Source organism: Amphibalanus amphitrite, unplaced genomic scaffold (assembly GCF_019059575.1).
Source record: "Amphibalanus amphitrite isolate SeventyFive unplaced genomic scaffold, NRLGWU_Aamphi_draft 002444F_arrow, whole genome shotgun sequence".
NCBI classification, from domain to species: Eukaryota; Metazoa; Arthropoda; class Thecostraca; order Balanomorpha; family Balanidae; genus Amphibalanus; species Amphibalanus amphitrite.
In genome coordinates this window covers 1-23,746 of record NW_024883883.1, presented here as the reverse complement: position 1 = coordinate 23,746, position 23,746 = coordinate 1, and the positions used below count along the sequence as shown (strand labels likewise).

The window sequence follows — 23,746 nt, the reverse complement described above, 5'->3', positions numbered from 1 at the left end:
CTACCACCGTCACCGTCGTCTTGTTTACTCATCAGAGCGAGCTGCACTATACGGAGAGCAAATCAGGGAGAGGGGTGCGGTCGGCGCATCCTCTCCGCAGCCGCAGCCGCCAATACCATTACCAGCGCGGCCACCGTCATCGCAGGGGCAGCGCAGTCACCGCTACCGACGACCCCGTCAGCGGCAGTGGGTGCCGGAATGAAATCAGAATAACACAAAGCTAGCAATGTTAAATGAGATAACTCTTTTACTGCCGCCAGAACAGGTATAAATTAACAATAAAGTGTTGTTTTTCTCGTCGCATTAAATGTTATATTATCACTTACCCTGAGCTGATAAAAATGGATAATGATTTATCATCAATCGCAACTTATTTCCTCAGACTGATTTACACGGCTTCCACAGTGTTGATGTCCCTTTCATTTGCATTTTATAGCAATATCGCTCCCATTCTCACCAGGAATATGAGTCTGTCGGCCGGCATTGGTTGTGGCTGGGGTTCCGATTCTAATCGGAAAGGCATTAGCAGAGAGCGGGCTGCAGTTGCCTAGATAAGAGCTCTGCTGTGACGGCTGCGCGGAAATTGTTTCATTTCCACTCCACTAGACTGATGCATTATCACACAGTTTGCTACCATCCGAGGCTAATGCGACAGTCGGTACGACCAACCCGCTTCGATGTAGTCATTTCTTCCAGGAGTTGTCCAGATGGATGCAGGTGATTTCAGACGAAGGTATTACATATAACCACAATGCCGCATCTGCAATACCGCAACAACAATCACCCCTTCCTCTCCTCTTTCGCTCGCTCCTATATGGTCCTTCGTCACCTCTCTCTCTCTCTCTCTCTCTCTCTCTCTCTCTCTCTCTCTCTCCTCTCTCTCTCTCTCTCTCTCTCTCTCTCTCTCTCTCTCTCTCTCTCTCTCTCTCTCTCTCTCTCTCTCTCTCTCTCTCTCTTTCTCTCTCTCTCTCTCTCTCTCTTTCTCTCTCTCTCTCTCTCTCTCTCTCTCTCTCTCTCTCTCTCTCTCTCTCTCTCTCTCTCTCTCTCTCTCTCTCTCTCTCTCTCTCTCTCTCTTCATTCTTCTATCTCAAACCCCGCCGATCTCAGGAACTCAGAAATGCCTCGTGTGACCGACACGGTGACACTGGTCCGTAGATACCTCTGTAACTGCACGGCCGGTTGGACCAAATGGGCTCTGTCGTCGCCCATTTCAAGAGGGCTGCCCATGAGCCTTGACTGGCTCTAGTGGTCTATTATTAGCGGCACGACGACGGTGGACAATGCAGTGAGATCGCTATAAAATGAATGAAACATGCTGAATGCACGTTTCATCGTAAGAAATACTCATGGTGTTAGATAATTGTTTTAAAAGCTCTGTTTTCCGGGATCTCCTACGATCATGTCGTGCTGATGTTCTTTTCCATGCGTATGTGCCAAGCTGGATAGTAGATAATCAGTAATACCATACATTCTTTATTAGTCGCGATAGAGAGATCAATATCAATATCGGGTCAAGTCAGGTCATGTCAGGCGTCGTGGAACGGGCCCCACGCACCCTGACGTGACGGTGACCTTGGTTGACCTTGACCGGCCGGGCCGGGCGGCGGGCAGCTGCTCTGGTGGCCGGGTCAGGGTGTCGGTACTTTCCGAGAGTCAGTGGTGTGTTAAATACCTACAGCTGCGGTGTCGTGCAACGATTCGTGTTGACTGGAATGGTCCAGGCACGGGTGTAATTGAAGGTCAGCATAAGTATTGTAATGTCAGGTCAGGTCAGTTGGCTGCGCTTTACATATTCTTCAGATGCATGTCATTCTTCTCATACATATTTCTATCGTGCAAGATATTTGCATGGGTACATTTATAGGTTGATAAACTTCCTCCAAAACTTTCCATTATGAGGTGTGAAACGCAAACTAACATCCTATTGTGCCTACACATGTCACCCTCTCGTTTTACAATCCAAAATGCATATTCAGACCACATTTTTTTTGGTCGAAGAGGGATTTCATCCTCGCTCACCTTGTAAAGTATCCACGCTTCTATGCTGTCTGCAATGCCGTGAATTGTGAAATGCCTCCCTATAGCGATTAGCGAGTGACTTTAAAGGGCTGTCTCTAAAAAAAAAAACAGTGTTCTAAAGAAACTTTGGGCGTTAGCATTTTAAACAAAATGGAAGAAGGCTAGCCAGCAAACCGTACTATTTATCAAGATCTCTTTAGCTCGCTGGGAAATTTGTCTTACCTTAGGTCAATAATCGACATAAAGAAGGTAACAAATAGCAGCTTGTCGGCTCGGCATTTGAACATGGCGGTTGACCATCAATTGTGCTCCACTGTTTTATGGTGGATGGCATCTCATATGAATGGCGAGACTGCTTACAATAGAATCTTAGTTCATACACACTTATTTTCCTGTTCACATGCGATATGAATTGCATGCTTATGTATGTAATACGCAAATGCAGTGGATATAGGTATAAAACTAAGTTCAAAGGCCGAATCTCATTCAGGCTGATTATTGTGAGCAAGTATTAAAAAAATCTCATTTTTTGAATCCAATATTTGGATTCAATGAGCTGGTATACGCCCAGGCGTCATGTATGGTGCTCGAACAACTGCGTCCCCATAGCTCTCGACGCAGCCATTTGCTATCACATTACTTAGGTACCTAACAATAGGCTGTATCAACTCACACTGCATCCCACAATTTGACAAGGGAACTTTTCATTGCATTCTAAGTATGGGCGCCTGAGCTCCAGTTCCCACTCCAGACTCCTCACCCGGCACTGACTCCATCGAATGCTTTCGGCGCCTGTCACCGCCGTCGTCTCCGTCCCCGGCTCGACTGTCGTGGACGACGAACTGTCTTCAGCCACGCGGAGGCGACTCGCTGGGACGTTTTCGGCAATGACCCGAGAACCCGACGAGGAGCCGCCGGGAGCGCTCTCAGCTCTGAAGTGTCTCGAGCACGACCATCTGAGACGGCCCCGCTCGAGCTGTTTTGTCGGAACGGTGTCATGGAGCGCTGGAAGTTCGCTGAGTTCGCTCTGTCGATTGGCGGTCGTGGCTGTGTCGATAATTTGCAAAGTGGTATCGACAGTTTGAAGTCGTAATCGGCGCTCTGATGCAAAGTTCAGAAATTGGAGGTGGTACGAAGTTTCGATATCCATGCATTAGTGATGTTAAATTCAGACCCTTAGGCTGTGAACTTTTCTAGAGTTGGTTTAATGCATAATTGCATGTTGTCGAAACATTTAGAGCATGCATGCATGTCGTGGCAATTATGGGTCTGTCCTCGCGAACTACTTTGCATCACCATTGCTCGCTATCTAGATACTTCCATCACATATAATTTAAGTATGCATACAGCAGAAAAAGAAACAAGTGTTTGAATGTCACGATACCGAAAGACGTCTTCACGTAACTACCTCAAGTGTTAACAGTTTACGTTTCTTCAGTTGCACCCACTTCAGTGAAAATTGGTGAGGCTAGTGAAAAAACGACGCTGGTTTAGGACAAATGCCCGTTGATACGACAGCCCAGGAAGACTGTGAACGAGCAACTCCGAATCATTGACCGAAAGCCATAAACGCTCTGCCTTTGAACATCGTGGATAAATTTCGACGCGCCGTGGAGACGGCTGACCTTTACATAAACCTTGAACTTCAAGTAAGATGTGTTTGGTATTTGGAAGTATACCGCCGGTCCCGCTAAAGCGCCAAACTCGCCGGAAACTTTGGCCAAGCACGGGAGGTGGTGGCCTTCAAGGCAGGCGGCAGCGATTGCAATAGTGATGATCGCCGAGTCGTTTTGGTGAAACGCGACAACTTCTTATATGTAAATATAGTGTTTGATATTGAACATGATTTTATGGATGTTTGACTGACGTACACATGTTGACTGACGGACCACATGTTGGCCGCTCTTCAGCTGGTTATACGGTGAGAAGCAGCAGTCACAGACGCGCTCCAGAGAAACTGTGGAGAGGGAGGGGTGTCAAAACTGTGACACTGGCGTCTCATATGTAGGAGCTTTGGGCATACCTAATTGAATCAATTAGTCCGAGTTTTGTCTATCTTCCCTTTCCCCTGTCTTATCTAATACTTTTCATTCATCTCTCCCAGTATACAATTCATCCGTCCTCCTTCCCACAGGCACTCTGCCTGACCTCGTCTTTCAGAGAGCTGCACTCGCGCCCACGAGCTCTGACTTCCGGTGCTCGGCAAGTCAATAGTTGGGCCCGACCAGTGACCTCTCCAGTCCCATAGATGCCACCGGTCCGAAACGGCCACCCAGGGACCCTTCCTGAATTATCCAGATAGACCTCAGAGGTCGTGGTGCCTGGATTGGATTTAGTTTAGTCTTGCGCGAGTGCATCGTTGCATCAGTAATCTTATGGTGTTTTTTGCCTCCTCTATACGGCTTTGCATTTTCCCATGAACCGCTTGAACAGCAAATGATTAAAAACTGTCTCAACTGATAGCTCTACCACCAAGATAAGAACATACTGTTACCGTTTTGTTTGTTTGCCAAGTGCTGAGCGAAGAACATTGGTATTGAACTAATAAAACTAGCTGCATATTGGCATATCTTCAAAATGCAGTCCGCGCGTGGGTGGTTAGAAACCTTATGTCTGGAGAAGTAACTTCATTTCCTCGAGATATGCTTCGATGGTGACAAACACAATAAGGTTACTTTGTTATCCCATGATGGTCTACTGCATGCTACTTATTGCAATATCCTCCGCGAACAATATACAAACGTAATAAGATATTGTTTGTATTGTTTTATTAGTTTCTTTGCCTCCTATGTAACTTTCACACTTTATTCTTTCTTTACATTTGCCACCATTTACATAGGTATTGTAGGTACTATACGTTTGTGCTCATTCACATCTCGCTCACTCCCTAACTTTCTCTTCCTATTCCCTCCTCTTTCTCTCTCTCTCTCTCTCTCTCTCTCTCTCTCTCTCTCTCTCTCTCTCTCTCTCTCTCTCTCTCTCTTTCTCTCTCTCTCACTCTCTCTCTTTTCCCTTTTTACTCTTATCCTCTTCCTAGTCGTCCCCCGGTTTTCGCAACGGCTGAGCTGGTTGCCGATCAATGAAACAACGGACAACTGACAGGTAGAGTGTGGCGGAATGCAGAGTAGAGAGAGGGCCAGGGTCGGGAAGAGCGAGCGGAGGCCAAAGTGAGGAAAGCTGCAGAAGAGGAAGAGGGCCTAAGTGGTCGTGTTGAGTGACCAGGAGTCCAAATCGTATGGAACGATGAGTGGTGAAAGGTGTGTAAGAAAAGAACGGAAGGGACGTAAAATGGGGTGTGGGAGATCTATATCATTTACACGCTACTATTTTGGTGGTAACTTATTTTGATCCTCGGGTAGTTTTGATCCCCTATGCCTGTTATTGCTGTTCGCATTGTCGAGTTACAGTTTTTGAAGTGGGTATTTTTTTTTTAGCTTGCTATGTCTTACATTTTATTCTAAACTATACTCCGCGCGTCTCTCATTCTCAAAACGACGGTTTTCCGAAACTGTCGATGGCGGGCCACGAAAAGTGAAGCTGACTTTACAAATTGTCATCGATGGTCTCCCAGTCCCTCACAGACCCATCTAATGCAGTCACGCAGTGCACTGGGCAGTGTCTCCGACCATGATCGGCACCCGAACCCATTGACCCGGCGTCAAAGGTCGCGAACGGAGCCAACTTCCTAAAGGTTGCCATAACGTGCGAGAGTCGACTCAGGTGGTAACAGCACGGTGATAAGCTCACGACGCTCCAAAGCCGCCTCAGGATCACACTATTTCGGTTATGTAACACAGGTGATGGAAAGTGCGACAGGTGCTGGGAAGGAAGATTGCAATCTAGCTGACTTTTCCTGGTATCCTAAATTCGTATGACGTTGAAAACGTGGAACGATAATATAACACCAACGTGCAACCAGTCCTTGTTATTTAAAGCGCTTAAGTGCATCTGACAATCATCCGTTCCTGCATTCCTTAGGACCTATCAAGCCGCACCCTCCCTCACATTACATAGTAGTTGGCACGGCTGGCGGTGAACGGTCCACCTGACAACCGTTGAGGAAAGCTCCTCAGTGGACAATACATCTTCTCTTGGGTGACCGTTCGAGCGGCAGGACATGCTGTCCCAACAGGTCTTATAGGAGTACATGCCACCGGGACGGCCTCTCTGGCTTTGGTTCTCCTTTACACTCATTGTGTAATGCATTCATATTCTTTTACCGTCTTGCTGGTAGACCTTCTTGGCTTTATTTTGTGTTTAAGCTTATTTCCTTTCATGCAATGTCGCCTTTTTCGATTTGTGGCATTTGATTTAGGTTATTGTTGATAATTTTTATTTGACCTTTTCAGTTCTCAGCCGAATGTCATGCAAACTGCCGGCGGATGACGTCAGAGGTATGAGGCGCGGCGCGCTGATTGGCCGACCGGCGAGCGGCGCGGCGCGCTGATTGGTCAGTCGGCGGCGTGTGACGTCCGTCCCGGAGGAATGCCGATCGGGGGATGGCTACTGGCCAGATGGCTCTGTCTCCTGCTACTGCTGCTCACAGGTCAGTTTCTCGAACGCCGTGGCGATTCGATGATTTTATGGGGTTGATTGATCTCGGACGACCCAGTTGAGGCCCATTTCGCCGGCTGAATGTGTGCAGATGGAGGGCCGGATGGGTTTGGAGTCGATCAGGAGCACATAATTGATCACCTCGCGGACAGTCAAGGCCCATCTAGTAAATTCAGCTGCTTTGTGAGCGCTCGATTATTGTTTATCAGATTGTCCAGCCATGTCAAAGGTATGTAGTCTCTACGTTCCGTACGCAACTTATATACACAACTTAGGGTAGGATTAATTCTGTAGGGAAAACAGTGTATGTGTATGTGTGTGATAGAACTCATGCGATTTATAGCATACAGTGTGTTTATAGAATCTGCATATTCAGCAGGCTTTATTCGGCTTTTTTGGTATTTACAGGTGTTGATGGCTAGAAATCAATGTCTTCTCTGGGTTGCTAGATTAGGTCCCTCAGCCCACATCCTTCATATGTCTATAAAATAGTGCATGCACAGTTTTGTGCACCCCACGCATCAAACATGCCACGTTCTACCCCTATCGTGTCTACACCACTTTATAATCCCACGTCACCAGCTTAACACGCCGCACTATCCACCACCTCTCCACCTCTTTCTCCTCTTCTGCTCCCCTCCCGGCGGAGCGTGTCTGGCCGTGTTAGTGCCGGCCAGGAGGGCACCCGGGGGAAATTGGCGTCCACCGGCCGACGCCGGAGGCTTCCTCTCAGACGGAGCCTGCGCCGACCCCGCCCGGCGAACAGCTGAAAAATGCCGCGCAAGGAGGGCCCGAGATAGCGCGATAAGGTGGATGGGGACAGGGAGGAAAAAGGTATTAACTTTGAAGGTTTATTTTTAGGGTGACTTCTGTTTTTTGTGCGCTGTTTTTATCGGAGTTTCTTTTTAAAACCTTCCTACTAGACTGTTTGGAGGACAAGGTGCTGCTAAAGCAAATATTTCTGAGGTACACATTTGAGCTTACCTCATCGATATCATCCAGCTCAGGTGCTGCATATTATCCTATGCTATAAGGTATAGGATATCTTCGATCACGTGAGAGATCAGCCTCGTTACCCAGCCTGCCGTGAGTGCCCTATGTATGATGTGCTTATATTGAATAAACGTTAAAAAAAGGATATCTTCGAATAATTCCCATTTTACCTAGTGACACTAGCCCGGCGTGCCAAACCTTATGACCAAACTTTGTCGGTGGAATTCTCCGAGCACGGTTGATCTGTGGACCATTAGCGAGTTTTTACGTCATCGCACCCATCACTCTTCCCTTCCTGGCGATAGCAGACGGAAGTAAAACCTTTTTAGCGGGCCTCAGGAACCATGTCGCCCATGATGGCCGGTGGCGAGCGATGGGCCGCGATGGGGGCGGCCAGAGCGCCTGCCCGAGCCTCGGGACTGGGATGCTCCCCCGTACCGCGATTGGAGCTCTGCAGGCTGGTCCGGCCGCCGGTGCTGACTGCAGCGAATCGATGGAACCTTCCCCGAACTATGTGAGACGGTTTCGTAAAGAATCTTTTCAATCGTCTGCCGTTTCAACTTTTCTAAATGGTAGGCTGTAGTAAAATTCTACAGAAGAGTTAAATCGTTAGATCTACAGCTACCAGTCCACATGCTTCTTGTATGTAATAAAGATGACACAAAAGAGCTGATTGGTTGAGTGATTGTGACCCAGGATGTTCGTCACCGTACTTTTATGTGTGGTCAAAGTTGTGCGTGTCTGATTAGAAGACCATATTCACAGTCCTCTGCTGTATGATATTCCAAAAAAAGCTATATAGTATATATAGCTTTGTTATAGCATGTCAAAAAAAAAACTAAGCGAAATATTTTTCAACCTTTTCATGTATAATTCTGCCAGGCATTTTTAAATAGACGGTTTTTTTTTCACTAATATGCACTTGTCCCGAACAGCATTGAGTTCTCGTTCCGTTGTCTAATTGGCGGAAGGCTCGTCAAATCAGCACAACTTGAGCATACGGCTGGGACAGCTCACGAAGAGCTGCGCCGCGCCGGCCATTCATCCTCGACAGCCGCTCCTCGCTAATTGGCGTCACACGCAGGCCTCTGGGGCAGCGTCTGTCAAAGCGGAAATCCGACCGGCCGTTTACGCAGTTTCTGCTAACTTTGATCCCAAGTTTGGCAACAAAGGAGAGGGTTTTCTGGATTCATAATTGCAGTGATTTGTTAGCACAAGCGCGTGGCGTCAGTGCTGTCTTATAAGATATGCACGGTAACCACACTACGTTAGTATTGTAACGTCTTTACTATAACGTAGCTTCGTAAAAATATAGCTTTTGTTGTGTTTCGTTGAGAGAAGACAACCGAGGACGTGGCTGGCTATCAGCAGTAACTGTAAAGATCTTCTTTAGCTTTTAGAAGTTATTCGCGGACGGATAAGTACGACAGCAACGGTTAATGTCTGACAGAATTTCCCAGGTCGCGGTCCACAATATACGAGCAGGTCATCAATAACATATTGGTAATCGAGCCGCTCTCGTGTGCTGGCGCGGAGAGAAAAGACTGCCACTGTCACGGAGAGAGGAATAAGAAGGCCAGCAGGGAGAAAAGGCACGGGAATTGTCACCAGACAAATAATGGCCGCACGCCAGAATGGACGAGCCATGTCGAAGATGGATGGAAGGAGCGGGAACACGGAGAATCAGAAGCTGGGGCACACCGCTATCAGTGAACCGGACTGGAAGCCAATGAATGTGGCTACTTTGTCTTTGCTTGCTTTCGGCATCGTCCTTACCCACGTTCACTTTCGGAATCCTTGAACGGTCGATTTAGAGGGTGTGGCCACTACTGCATATGTCGTTCATCGGATACCTACATTGCATTTTGCCCTACGGAAAAGGTATGTTTTCCATCGAATAGCTGCCAATTATGATATATATGGTTTGAGGCTCTCATATTTGTTGGTGACATCTCTAACATTTCAGATTCAGCTAACGTTTATTTAGATATTTGTGATTACAAGGGATTAGAGTCGCATATTTTTTTGCTGCATTTATCTGCCTTTTTCATCGACGTGTATCAATTCAATACCAACTAACGTACCCATATAATGCCGCTAAAAAAGGTCACACTCCCCCTGACAGATAGCTAATATGCCCCAACCGGGCGGTAGGTTCGACGTGATCAATTGGATGTTGTAATGTCAAATGTGATACCGGTATCCGGAAGCTGTGATAGCTACCTGAACTCTGAGGTGACGATGGACCTTATACTGGAACTTCAAATCTTCCTAGCGGAAGTTGCAATGCTCCTTGGAAGAATGAGATACCATGTTGGAAGTAACGACGCCACTTTGCCCTGATTGAGCGATGCTACTGCTGCACCTACCTATAGGTTCTGCTCATAGCATGGGCAGGTAACACTACATATAGGGGAGGCGGGGGTAACACCGCCCCCCTAAGCTTTTCGCCAAAATGAGAGAATATGTGTGAAGTCTCTTGGTAGTTATTGTCTTGGTTACAATATTTAAACATTTGCTCACGTGTTTTAGGTACTTATTTTGCATGCTCCTAAAAGGTTTTCATGTATCACGACTTTTAAAAATACCTTGCATATTTGCCGCCTACAAATTGTGTGGGTAACCCCGCCACCGGTGTTGATGTTAACCCAACCCATCCCTACGAAAGCTTTTAATTGTTCAGAGATCGCGTGCGATGAGTTTCCTGTCGGTAAGTGGTAATTTTCGCAAATAATCGGTAATGGACACCTAAATAGGTATAGGTTCATCAGCTGTTTGCCAGTTTTATACAGCTGGCAAGTGCTTGGTCGGGATGCATGAAAAATATAAAGTAAAAAGTCAAATAAGCTGCTTATTCCCGACTTAGGAACATCTACGAACATAAATAAAGCGTGTCTTTGGAATTTCATCACTTATCACGCTACGAACAGGAAACACCGCAACCTCAATTGGGGTAACACCGCCACGGGGTGGCGGTGTTCCCCAATAAGTGATCACAAGCAAAAATCGCCAGCGGCAAGAATGTACTACACGGTTCAAGCAAACCTATCTTACTGGACAAAGCCGATCAGTTATTTTTCGATGTAATCAAGTAAATCAAAATGAGTCTCTACTTAAAGACATTCAAAAGTGCTCCCAACTCATCGAATTTTTATAAGAGAATGTGCATTTTTCTTTAAATGCCCACAATGAGCTTCGATTACACTGAAACACCGGAACACAAATCAGAAGACGCTTACCTTCGTGCGGTTAATAGGAAATAACGGATTTTTACACTTTATAGTTCATACTTTCGCCGCCAGATGGGGTGGCGGTGTTTCCCACAGTGGCGGTGTTCCCCCCGCTTCCCCTACATAGTGCTACCTGCCTCAGTGGCGGCGGAACACCTTTAATTAAGGGGGACACTGCCGACTGCTGGTCCCATTCTACGTTACGCTACGCTATTCGCTACTCGCTATGAACACGAAGTGTTTTCTGCCTACGCTATGATCTGAAAGTCATGATAACGTCCTGCCTACTGCAATTATTAGCTGATTGTGTTTTGTTCTGTCGCGTTAACCCGCGCATGACTGGGGTATTTTCCATAACGCGAGTGACTGAGGGGGGGGGGGGGGGGCTTTCCACAGCCCCCCCCTCCTATCTCCGAAACTACTGGGCCGATCGTCAAAATTCAAACAGCGTCTGATAGCCCTTGAAAACTGTCGAGCGAAACCTATTTTTATTGACCTCGAAGTCACTGATGATGTCACAGGTCAGGTCAAAGTAAACATTATCGGCATTTTTGTTTGTTTAGAATTTAGGCTCTGGCCGCCGACTGACAAGTCCGATCAGGCTCGTTTTTGGTTTACGCACTCCTTGATATATGCCTAAGATACCCTGAGGGTAGCGAACTTTTACTTTGAATTTTAACTTTTTCAGATTTCCGCGCCGATTGCGGCAAACCGGTAAAAGATATCGACTTGAAACCTTCCCTATCGTGATCCTTGATCAATTTTCTATCGTTTGGTGTGTATTTCGATGTCATAACTCTAAAAATGATGCGTTGGGAGCATCGGAAGTCTGCAAGGTCATTTGTGCATTGGGTCACGTCAGGCGTGTGACGTCACTGACCTGACCCTGACCCAAAATGAACTGAAAGAAACAACCGACGATGCCTGAAATGGATAGCAAATTCGAATTCAGGGCATCAAAATACCCCGAAAAGGCATACAAGTGCAAGAAGTCATTACAGGTCAACCGAGGTCACTGACCTTACCTTGACCTTAACCTTCCAGGCGGTGGGGGGGGGGGCAATTTTTTGCCCCCCCCTTTAGTTTTTTTCGATATATCTCGAGAACCGCTGCGCCGATCGTCACCAAACTTTCAGTACCCTCCCGGGAGCAGCTAGCGCACATGGTGACCAAAATTTTTTCCAAAGGCTACGATAGGTTGGCCGCTAATGACGTCAGAGTGACGTCATTTTTGCCATTTTCGACCCAAAAAAAGGTTTCGCGGGAAGAGCTGTCAGGCCTACAGCTTTAGAGATACAGAAAAATGTTTTTAACATAAAAGGTGTGGAATTGACAGGACTACAAAACTGCTATCTCGGTTTTTCGAATTTTTTGGATTTTGACCCCCAAAAATCAAAAAATAGATTTTTTGAATATAATAGCCAAAAAATCCAAGAAGTTTTTTGAATTTCAAAAAAACCGGAATATATGTGATAGCCCCTACCGCCTTCTATCTACATACCAAATTTGAGATCGATACCTCTTTTTTTGGCCAAGTTATAGCGAAAAAACTGTTCAAAATTGATGACGTCAAATTTTCAAACTCAATTTTTAGCAATTCTAGACCTCGTAGCGCAACACAAAGACCACCATTAGACTCCCCGTGACGAGCTGCATCGAATCGATACCCATTTTATGCAAAAATATCAACTTTGAAATTTGACCTTTTTGACCTGACCTTGACCTGACCTCCACCAGAAAGTGACCTAAACCGTACCTGATGGTCTTATAACCAACACCATTGAGCTTGAAATGAAAAACTGGCCATAAAACATGCATCGCATAACCTTAGTAAAGTTGGGCTCATGTGGTGACCCTTGGTGACCTTTGGTGACCTGACTTGTGACCTGACCTGGTATGACCAGTGACCTCTAATAGCAACATATGTACTAGACAACTGACGCCTTATCGCTGATTTTCGACAAAATGCGTTTTACTCGGTGTTATAGCGCTTTCCCTAGAAGCCCCGTGAACGGTGAAACATTTTATCTTTGACCTGACCTATGACGTCATCGGTGACCCCGAGGTCAATGAAATTTGGTTTCCTTCGACAAATTTGACAGGGCTATCGAACGCCGTTTGAATTTTCCGGATCCGTCCAGTAGTTTCGGAGATACGGGGGGGGGGGGGCAAAAAAGTGCCCCCCCCCCCACCGCGCGGAAGGTGGCTGGTAGGCCCACCGCCTGCCGGGTTAAGTAACTTTCAAAATGTCAACGGACATTGTGCCAATGTCAAATCAGCCAGTTGTGATTCTAAAACAATCCATCAGTGTGTCAGGTCAGTCGGCATTTATACCAATGTGAAGCAATCTCCAATCTAGCGTAAATCTGGCCGGAGGTTGTTCCCTTTATGACGTCATAACTCCGTGACCTGACATGACCTTGACAAAAAAAAGTTGCGCAAAGGATGCCCCAGAGGGTACTGAAAATTTGAGCAGGCTATCTGAAACGGTTCGGCGTGTAGCTAAGAAAAACCTCAGGGCATCAACCCCCCCCCCCCCTTACATGGGCTAGGGTTAACACAAGGTGTCAAATTGATGCCGCTGAGGGTACTGAAAGTTTCGTGTTGATCCGTGAAACGGTTTAGATAGGTATTGCCGAAAAACGGGAGGGGGGCTCTGTAGAGCCCCCCCCCCCAGTCATGCGCGGGTTAATCAACAGCTGCATTTAAATGCTGATTACAGCCGCAATCGGGTGGTTACTGCTTAGTGCTTCTTATACATGTTGGCAGCACCCCGACAGCAGCAGTCCGATCCGCCCAGGGCACGAAGCTTGAGCTGCGGCTAGCGTCATCTGGACGGAGTTCCCAAGCTACAGTTCGAACAACCATCGACAGAGGGCTCAGTGAGCTCCGACTCGCTATGCAGGAAGCCTTGCCTGAGGGCGTAGGACGACATATTACAGAATAATCGCTAGATAGACAGACAATAGACAGAGAAACTCGACATGGATGTCAATGCCTAGGCTTCGTTACGAAGAACCCTGCAGTTTGATCTTTAATTGTCGCCCATAGGTAATTGTCTCGAGTAACTCTGCCTGCGCTGGTATACTGTACCGCAGGACTCACTGGACAGTTTGTATGCCAGCCGATAGATGGCAGTACTGACTAAGCGCCTGCGGAGGTATGCTGTACCGCAGTGCCGATGCCGCGCAGGGCCGCCGATCCGCATGGGGACGTGCGCCGTGACTGAGTAAATACGGCCCTGAAACATTGTGAATGATAATATTGGTGTCATCTGCTTTACGGGTGTTTCTCCCAGATATGTGCACTACTTTGTCAAACACGAACGATGTCCTGTTAGCATGCATGGTCATGCGCAATCCAACGAAGGCTTCTTGCGACATACAGCTGCCCTGAATGGTTAGTTCTCATCTTTCTAACCGACTTTTTTTCTACATTGTGACTTTTGTCGTGTATATTTTGCCAATTGAGGCCGTTGATCCAGTTGACGATGCCCAAAACAGCTGACAACCTGGCACTGGGACATAATTACGTATCTGAGTTAAAGCGCGCTGGCTGAAAACTGCTACACGCATAATATTGCGTAATGCGTACAGTGCCTATCATTTGATAGAGCAATGTTGACGTCTACAAATATTTTCCTTTCCTTGTTTTAATGTTCGTACATCGCAAGAAAAATCCTGAAGCCTGGTCTGCTTAGGATTCTAATTTTGCGAAGATTAGGTACATGCCGTTAATTTGTATCTCTTTAGTTAGCTGCTAGCTTCATTTATCTTTTATTGAACTAGCCATACGATAAGTCTTGCCATTTGCTTCAGTCCTGTCATTTCTCTTTCAGAACGTACACCGATAAACCAGGCTATCTAAGCTTAAATTCCGCATAATCAGCGTTCTCTGTCACGCTAACACCACCGCCTCATGAGCCAGATTACCCCGAGCGCTATCTGTGTTCGGGCCATTGTTCGGCATGTATCACCAGCGCTGGTACAGCGTCGTTTGGCCCGTTCCGCTTCATTAGAGTGGGACGCCGAAGGGCGGGTCAGGGTGTCGGCCGCGTATCGCCGCAGGGCGTCGGGGTGACCTGCGGGGTCGCTGGGTGAGGAGGGAGCGCCACCAGATTGGAGGGAGGCGCGGAGCTGGCGATCGGGCGAGGACAGTGATTGACGCGGTTAGGGGAGTAGCGGCTGCCTCTAATGTGCGTGACTGTGGCTAGGAGGGTGTAATGCTCGCAGGGATTCACTGGTTCTTTATGCATGGTAAGTGTAATGCTTGATTTGAAAAGTTCTTCAAGGAACCTCAGCGCGAATATGATGCCGTTGATAACGCTCAAATCCTATTCGAACCGCCCATCAATACCTTGTCCACTCCACGATAGGCCGATGGAGATGATTGGCTCCCAGCTGGTCGAGGCCATGTGTTGGTGTTCGGGTGTGACAATATCCCCCGATCGGAGCTGGCCGGACTCCAACAGTGACCAGTGCCAGCCCCAAACACGGCGACAGATGCTCGCTGCCCAATGACATTCCGATTAGAGGATAGCATAAAAGGTGGCAGTAGAAAAACACCTCTCAGTTGATTCTAGCTATGCAGTACATAATTGCACATTCTTGGGGTATTTGCTGCTTATAAACAAATTGATTATTTTTTGACATTATAATTGAGTTAGACTGTTTCGGTGCGAACAGTCTATCCTAGGGCGGTGTCAGGAGACAACTGAAATTGCTGAATTTCTAGGGTCTTGCCCAAGCCCAATTATCCATTCTGCATAGCGAACAGAATTTCCATGTCTCCCCCTGGAAACAGGTTTTCCCATAGTCTCTTCTACGTTTGTGTCATTGAGTTGACGTTTTCAACGCAGGCACTCATAATGTGATTGCTTCCCAAAGAAGAAGAAAAAAACTGTTCGAAGCTGCAAAATCATTATTGGTTGCAGCACGCGATGATGTTGGGCAGCGTCAGGTCGCGACCCCGTTTTATTCCTGGTTCAACGACCTGCGCGTCATGAGGTCGACGTCTCATGCTTTGTGGGAATCGACAGGTGACTGGATGAAACTTGCTGGAAGGGGCGGGGATGGGGGGGGACACTGCCGGGGCGGCGTCGGCGGCGCGGCGGTGCGTACAGGTGGGCGGTAGTATCGATTCTCTGGAACCGGTCTGCTCGGGCAGCTGATGCGACGACAGAGACGCAAAGGGAGTCAGAGATGGAGAGGGAGAAGGAGACGGAGACGGGGAGGGATGGCGTGGAGGGAGGCGTAGAGGAGAGGGAGATGGGGATTACGGAGAAAAAAGGAGACGTAGGCGGATGCAGAGATAGAGAGACAGAGACAGAGACAGAGACAGAGACAGAGACAGGGACAGGTACAAAGAGACAGAGATGAAGACAGAGACAGAGACGGAGACGGAGAGAAAGACAGATACAGAGAGCGTAAAGTTGAGCTTCTGTCAGTAGGTAACTATATAATAAGCTACACTGTAAAAAAAAATCACTAGCTAATTTTGAAATTAGGCATTTTTTACGAGTGCCTCCCTTGCTCCTCGTTACAACATATATGGACATTAGTAGTCAGAGCCATGCACGTTAACAATGCCGCTTGTGGAACAAATGCCTACGAGCGAGAACATGTTCAGGAACCTAATTTTGCGCAGTGTTAATGAACTACGCACAGCCTCACAGTGCTACCCGCCGTTGGCTTGTTCTCGGCCAGTTTTTAGCGTGTCCCTCAATTAGGTCATTTCGCTATTAGCTCAGCTGACGAGGCCCCGGCTGGCACCTACTAAACGGATAACCTTGCGTGCAACCCCGCTTGTTGTCACGAACGCCTGCAGCTGGTAAACGTGCTGGCAAGCTTGCGTGGTAAGCGGCTTCGGATGGCTATGAGGATGTGCCTCATAGCTATCCTCGTCGCATGTTACAACCTAGGAGTCTGTGGCTGCTTTCAGAAGGAGTCCCCCCCCCCCCGCTTCCGGGAGCCGGCGTCCATTTTGTGTTGCGTCGCCATTACTGTGTGTGTCTGCCCAACTGCTCTTTGGCTTGATTGAAGGTGAGGCATCTTGTATCATTTGCTGTGTGCTCAACAAAAAGGTTGTCCATTTGTAAACAAAAGTTATTATGTTGTTGAGCTTCTTAGAAGATGTATAGTATCGCATAATGTTGCCCGTCGTTGGCAGAAGTGCGCCGGTATCGTCTATCCAAGTCAGAATAGCTATATGTTTGGGACTTAAGCTAGCTTGTGGCAGGAATCTATCACTTTATTCAACTTTAATTTAATCATTTTCCAGATTGGTATGCCTTATGATAATAATAATGTTAATATTCGTTTCTTTCACCCATTACAGACTTCTCTGGTGAAGAATGGGGCCATGTATGTCCTGGCCTACCTGCACCCCGCGACTGCCGCCGGTGCAGAGCTAATGAAAAAATCACAAATGTTTGATGGTGGTTATTTAAGAAACCTTATTGAAAATTATTCAGTTAGTTGTTGTTGTTGTTGTTGTTGTTGTTGTTGTTGTTGTTGTTGTTGTTGTTGTTGTTGTTGTTGTTAAAGTTATAGTTATTGTCCTGGCGTTGTTATTGTTCTCGTTCTCGTTCTCGTGCCCGAATAAATGTGCTGCAGCGCTACTCAGTCTGTTTACTTGCGGGTGGCGGTCGAGAGTCGGGGGCACTGGGTTGACGGAATTCCGTCGACGGAATTCCGTCGACCAGTGCCCCCGACCCCGAAGGCCAGTAGTGGTACTAGTTAACTAGTGTCACTACTGGCCTTGAGCTAGTACCACTACTAGCCTTGGGGGCTAGTACAATTACTGGGTATGGAATAGTAGGCAGTGGCTAGTTACCTTACCAGGCAGGGGCTATTATGACACCTAGTAGACGCACTACCCACGCTATTTACGTGCGCGTTGTCAAACTAGGTGGAGCACGGTGGTCGTATGCATACGAGGCACAGCCTTGTCGAACAAGCTTGTTACTCTGCAACTAGCCTAAAATTAGCCAAATTTACACGCTCCTGCAATGTTATTTTTGCGCTGAGAATTCCTCTACGAGGGGCTTGTAAGTTTTTTTTACAGTGTAAAAAAAAAATGTCACGAGCCAATTCTATGACAAGGAGTGGGTTACACGGTCGTCCATTGTACCTTGCTGTTATATATAGGGACATTATCAGCCTGAGGGTTGTTAGTTAAAGAGTGGCCTCGTGAAACAATTGGTTACAAACGGTAACCTAATAACTTAAATGCTTCCCTAACACCCCTTCCTGCTGATCAACAGATTTCGCGCTGTGTCGGAAAACTACGCATAGTCTCATAATTAAATCCGCCAGAAGCTTGTTGCATGCTAGTTACATGCGTGTTTCATTATCGTGTCATATTATTATTATGTCGGCTAATGAGGCACCGCCCTGCACGTGCTTTAAATATAATCCTGCGCACACGCCACCTAGTCGGAAACTCATCATCGGACTAGTCCTGGTAGGGTTTTCGTGTTGCCGAATGGGGCGAAACGACTTTGATTCGGTAGTGCCTCATAAATCCCTGCTACGGTGACCAGCGACGAGTCTGAGACTGCTTCTAAAACGCGTCCTTCACTTCCGGCGCGGGGCCGTCATTTCCGGCCGCCATTGTTCAGTTCTGCGGCTGCCGGCGGTTGGTGCGGTTGTGTTGGAGCACGGTGCGTTGTGAAGTTCTCGGGCTGGGATATTTCGAAGGTACGTTATATTGTATGATATTTACGTAGCAATGGGGGACATTTTATTTATTTTGTAATATTCTGAACACATGTTGCGTCATAGAATTCACCCCTTGACCGTTGTGGGCCACTGTTTCGTTTGAATTCCGACTGTTGGAAGACGGACTTTCTTTCAGTTGCTGTCTAGCCTTTTTTTCCAAATGTGTAAGCTACACATATTGCCTCACATTGATTTATCTTATACAAAAGTCAGTTGATGTAGATAATAAAGCCATCCTCACTGATATTTTAAAATCAGCAGTTAATTTTCTTTTCTGTTTGCAGAGTTGCTTAAAGTTGTGGGAGACTGAGGCATGAAGGTATACCGGAAGCCAGCGATATTTCTGTTGGTAAGCCTCGCCCAGAAAAAAAAACTTGCTTGAATCTGCAAAGTATGGCAAATATTTGATGGACTGCACAGTGAACAATGTACTTGACATGGCAGGATCAACTTGCTCACTCGCCTGTTGTAAGTGCCGTTGCGTCAAAGCCCGTGGAAGTGCTCGATCGTGTCTCATGCAACCGTATAGTATTGCATAATGTTGCCCGTCGTTGGCAGAAGTGCGCCGTTATCGTCTATCCAAGTCAGAATAGCTATATGTTTGGGACTGAAGCTAGCTTGTGGCAGGAATATATCACTTTCTTCAACTTTAATTTAATCATTTTCCAGATTGGTATGCCTTATGATAATAATAATGTTGATATTCGTTTTTTTTCGCCTATTACAGACTTCTCTGGTAAAGAATGGGGCCATGTACATATGTCCTGGCCTACCTTCACCCCGCGACTGCCGCCGGTGCAGAGCTAATGAAAAATCACAAATGTTTGATGGTGGTTATTTAAGAAACCTGATTGCAAATTATTCAGTTAGTTGTTGTTGTTGTTGTTGTTGTTGTTGTTGTTGTTGTTGTTGTTGTTAAAGTTATAGTTATTGTCCTGGCGTTGTTATTGTTCTCGTTCTCGTTCTCGTGCCCGAATAAATGTGCTGCAGCGCTACTCAGTCTGTTTACTTGCGGGTGGCGGTCGAGAGTCGGGGCACTGGTTGACGGAATTCCGTCGACGGAATTCCGTCGACCCAGTGCCTCGACCCCGAAGGCCAGTAGTGGTACTAGTTAACTAGTGCCACTACTGGCCTTGAGCTAGTACCACTACTAGCCTTGGGGGCTAGTACAATTACTGGGTATGGATTAGTAGGCAGTGGCTAGTAACCTTACCAGGCAGGGGCTATTATGACACCTAGTAGACGCACTACCCACGCTATTTACGTGCGTGTTGTCAAACTAGGTGGAGCACGGTGGTCGTATGCATACGAGGCACAGCCTTGTCGAACAAGCTTGTTACTCGGCAACTAGCCTAAAATTAGCCAAATTTACACGCTCCTGCAATGTTATTTTTGCGCTGAGAATTCCTCTACGAGGGGCTTGTAAGTTTTTTTTACAGTGTACCCGACTCAGCAGATGCACATCATCGCGGACCAGCCTGTTGAGCTAATCTTCTCAGGCGGATGAAAAGTTTTCAGTTCCATGCTTCAAACAGCTCTTATGTCTGCCTGATGTCGATTATTATAATTTTTACATGTATTCGTTACATGTAAAATGCACATAAAAAACGTAATCTTATAAAAACGTTGGAATATATTACCGAATATATGTTATGTAAAAAACGAGTTGACTGTTTCTGACTAGGCAATTATCATGTCCGATTTGTTTTTCACAAGTTGGTGTTGTACAATGACTTTCAAATTAAGATAACTTACATTTCAACCAAGTTTGGTCGGAATAAAGTTGTGTGGCTCGGTAAGTTTTTATGAATTGTTATGCGAATGCAAGCAATAAGTTACGCAGTACGCATACATTGCATTCAACATTGAAAACAAACAAGCATGGTCTGAGTAAGCTGCTTCCAAAAAAAATATTTTTGTTACTCGGCCTCAGGACATTATTTACTATCTAGGAATCCGTTATATGCTGTTTGGTTTGAAAGCTGTAAATAAATGATTTTATACTTAACATAAGCACATCAGTCGACTGCAAATATCTCATCTTAACCCTCGCCCATGTAGGGGGGGGGTGCAACGCCCCTGAGGTTTTTCTTAGCTACACGCCGAACCGTTCCAGATAGCCTGCTCAAATTTTCAGTACCCTTTGGGGCATCCTTTGCACAACTTTTGGTATTTTTTTGTCAAGGTCATGTCAGGTCACGGAGTTATGACGTCATAAAGGGAACAACCTCCGGCCAGATTTACCCTAAATTGGAGATAGCTTCGCATTGGTATAAATGCCGACTGACCTGACACACTGATGGATTGTTTTATAATCACAACTGGCTGATTTGACATTGGCAAAATGTCCGTTGACATTTTGAAGGTTACTAAAGGTCAAGGTAAGGTCAGTGACCTCGGTTGACCTGTAATGACTTCTTGCACTTGCATGCCTTTTCGGGGTATTTTGATGCCCTGAATTTGAATTTGCTATCCATTTCAGGCATCGTCAGTTGTTTCTTGTAGTTCATTTTGGGTCAGGGTCAGGTCAGTGATGTCACACGCCTGACGTGACTCAAGGCACAAATGACCTTGCAGACTTCCGATGCTCCTAACTTTATTTATTTATTTATTTATTTACTTCGTAGTGGCCGTCCCCTATCTATGACCGAAGTCAAAGAGGTTATTCTTGGCGCTGAGTCAATTCAATAAAAGATGGTGATGAAGTGGGTAAAAGAACATCATGCTATGACATAAAAAATGCTTAAAAACGCATCATTTGAGTTATGACATCGAAATACACACCAAACGATAGATAATTGATCAAGGATCACGATAGTGAAGGTTTCAAGTCGATATCTCTTACAGTTTTGCCGCAATCGGCGCGGAAATCTGAAAAAGTTAGATTTTTCCGAAAATTTGACCTTTGACCGGTCATAAGTAGGTCAAATGTTGACCTAGGACCAAAAAATATACCACCAATCGCGAGATCTCGTTGAGAGCAATCCGATGGTCTTTTCCGCTAAGCTCTACCACGCTTCGTTTTCAAACGCCAGGGGGGGTCGCACCAACCCCCCCTTGCATGGGCGAAGGTGGCAAAACACCGTTTACGTGCGAGGGTTAAGAAATTGTACGCGTTTGAAGAAGACAATTGACAAAAACAGCGAGTGCATATCATAATATTGCCGACTTTCCCTGACTGATACGCTACTAGAGTGGTAGGAATATTGAATTGGTTGAGTTATCAACGGCACTTTATCATTTATACCTCAGATAATAACTGAAGGTTTTTTGTCAATAGTTAAAACACTATTCGTTAGAATTGTGTTTTTCTATTGAAAAACAAATCTGAGTTCCATGACATTTTGAAAATTACGAAAATTACGAAAATTATGAAATTTGAAATTACGCACGGAGTATGGATTTTGCATCAGTTTCGTATGTTCCTGTGGTAATAAGCATCACACTGATGCAGACCAAGCTAATATCCGTTCTAGCTGCACACATACATACACGTATTTCTCCAATCATCCATTTTTCTTTGCTCATGTCTGCGGCAACCACCTGGGGTGAGCCGGATTCGAATTCATAACATACACGCCTGTATTTTCCGGCTACCGCCGCCGCCGCCGCCACCGCCGCCGCCGCCGCCGCCGCCGCTGCCGGGCTTGGAGCTCTAGTGTGGGTCAGTGCGCCGCCGAGTCGCAGCCGGGGCGGACGGCAGCGGTGCGATGCGACCTCCCGAGAGCCGAGTGTGCTCACTATTGCGCGTGCTGACTGTCTACTCCCTGGTCCGGGCAGGCTGTGCCGGAAACCCAGACGCCAAGAGGCTCTATGACGACCTGCTCTCTAACTACAACAAGCTGGTGCGACCCGTCGTGAACGTCACCGATCCGCTCAAGGTGCAGATCAAGCTGAAGCTCTCCCAGCTGATTGATGTGGTGAGTACATAATCGAGATTGGTCGGACGGTGTGATGATGATTGAGGAGCTCGATTTAGGAAATATAGAATATTGCAGGATGACATGCAACAATGTGTGGCATGTCGTAGGTTTTTGCTGTTGAAAATTCATGAAAAAGCATGGATATGTGTATTTAGTTTAAATTTCAAGAATCTGTCATTATTAATAGGATTTTTAGGATGTTCGGTCAAGCTGTTTGTGCAAAAAGTGATTGATGAGAGGAAAGAGCTGATTTCAAGCGGAATATCAAATACTTGGTCTGTTTAGACTAAATTCTTATCAACTGTACCCATATTCGTTAGCATGGTGCTGTATATTTTTATTCTAAAATTGACAAGTGATTGGTAAGCGTTTGAAATAATATTTTCTATTGCTTAGTGCCCTTAGAGGAATGGACAAAAACGATCATTTATTTGGACACTCATGATACACTGATCGTAACTGGAATATCAAACATGTTACTGGCTGTATAATAGCGCCTAATCGAAATATGTTTGCATAAATCTAATGCCACTTAGCATGCGCATCTCGAATTACGGGCCGCAGTTCTCCACAGGGAGGCAAATTGTCTCTCGTTATCGAATCGAATGACCTAACTTTGCTCGCTGTAAAGTTACGAGGTGGACTCGAGCGTTTCGCATATCACCTGATTGGGTTAGGCTGGGCCTGCAGATCGTTCTTTGGTAACTGCATTAGGATGAGTGCCGCGATCAACATTTACAAACGATATTATTGCATCCAACACAGACTTATACAGCATAGAGAAGTTTGTGCTTTCAGCAACCCGCGACCTGGTGGGGGGGGGGGGGGGAGAGGGCTATTTTTTGCACCCCCTCCAGACTTCTCGATATATCTCCAGAACCACTGCGCCGATCGTCACCAAACTTTCAGTACCCTCCCGGACATCAATTTTACACATTGTGACCAAAATTTTTCCAAAGGCTATGATAGGTTGGCCGGAAATGACGTCAGAGTGACGTCATGTTCTGCCGTTTTCGACCCAAAAAAGGGTTTCGCAGGAAGAGCTGTCAGGCCTATAGCTTTGCAAAACGAAAAATGATACAGACATAAAAGCTGAAGAATGAACAGGGCTACAAAACTGCTATCTCAGATTTTTGAAATTTTTGGATTTTGACCCCCCAAAATCAAAAAATAGATTTTTTGATAATAGCCAAAAAATCCAAAAAGTTTTTGAATTTCGAAAAAACCGGAATATTTGTGATAGTCCTTACCGCCTTCTATCTACATACCAAATTTGAGATCGATACCTCTTTTTTGGCCAAGTTAT

General features: G+C 46.2%; 1 long non-coding RNA gene across 1 annotated transcript; it reads left to right on the top strand.

Annotated features, from left to right (window-relative positions):
* The first annotated feature begins 1,649 nt into the window (after positions 1 to 1,649).
* LOC122376998 lies at positions 1,650 to 22,431 on the top strand. Its single transcript, XR_006255740.1, has 3 exons — positions 1,650 to 1,739; positions 6,369 to 6,565; positions 22,298 to 22,431. It is a non-coding gene; the product is annotated as an uncharacterized LOC122376998 (long non-coding RNA).
* The last annotated feature ends 1,315 nt before the right edge of the window (positions 22,432 to 23,746 follow it).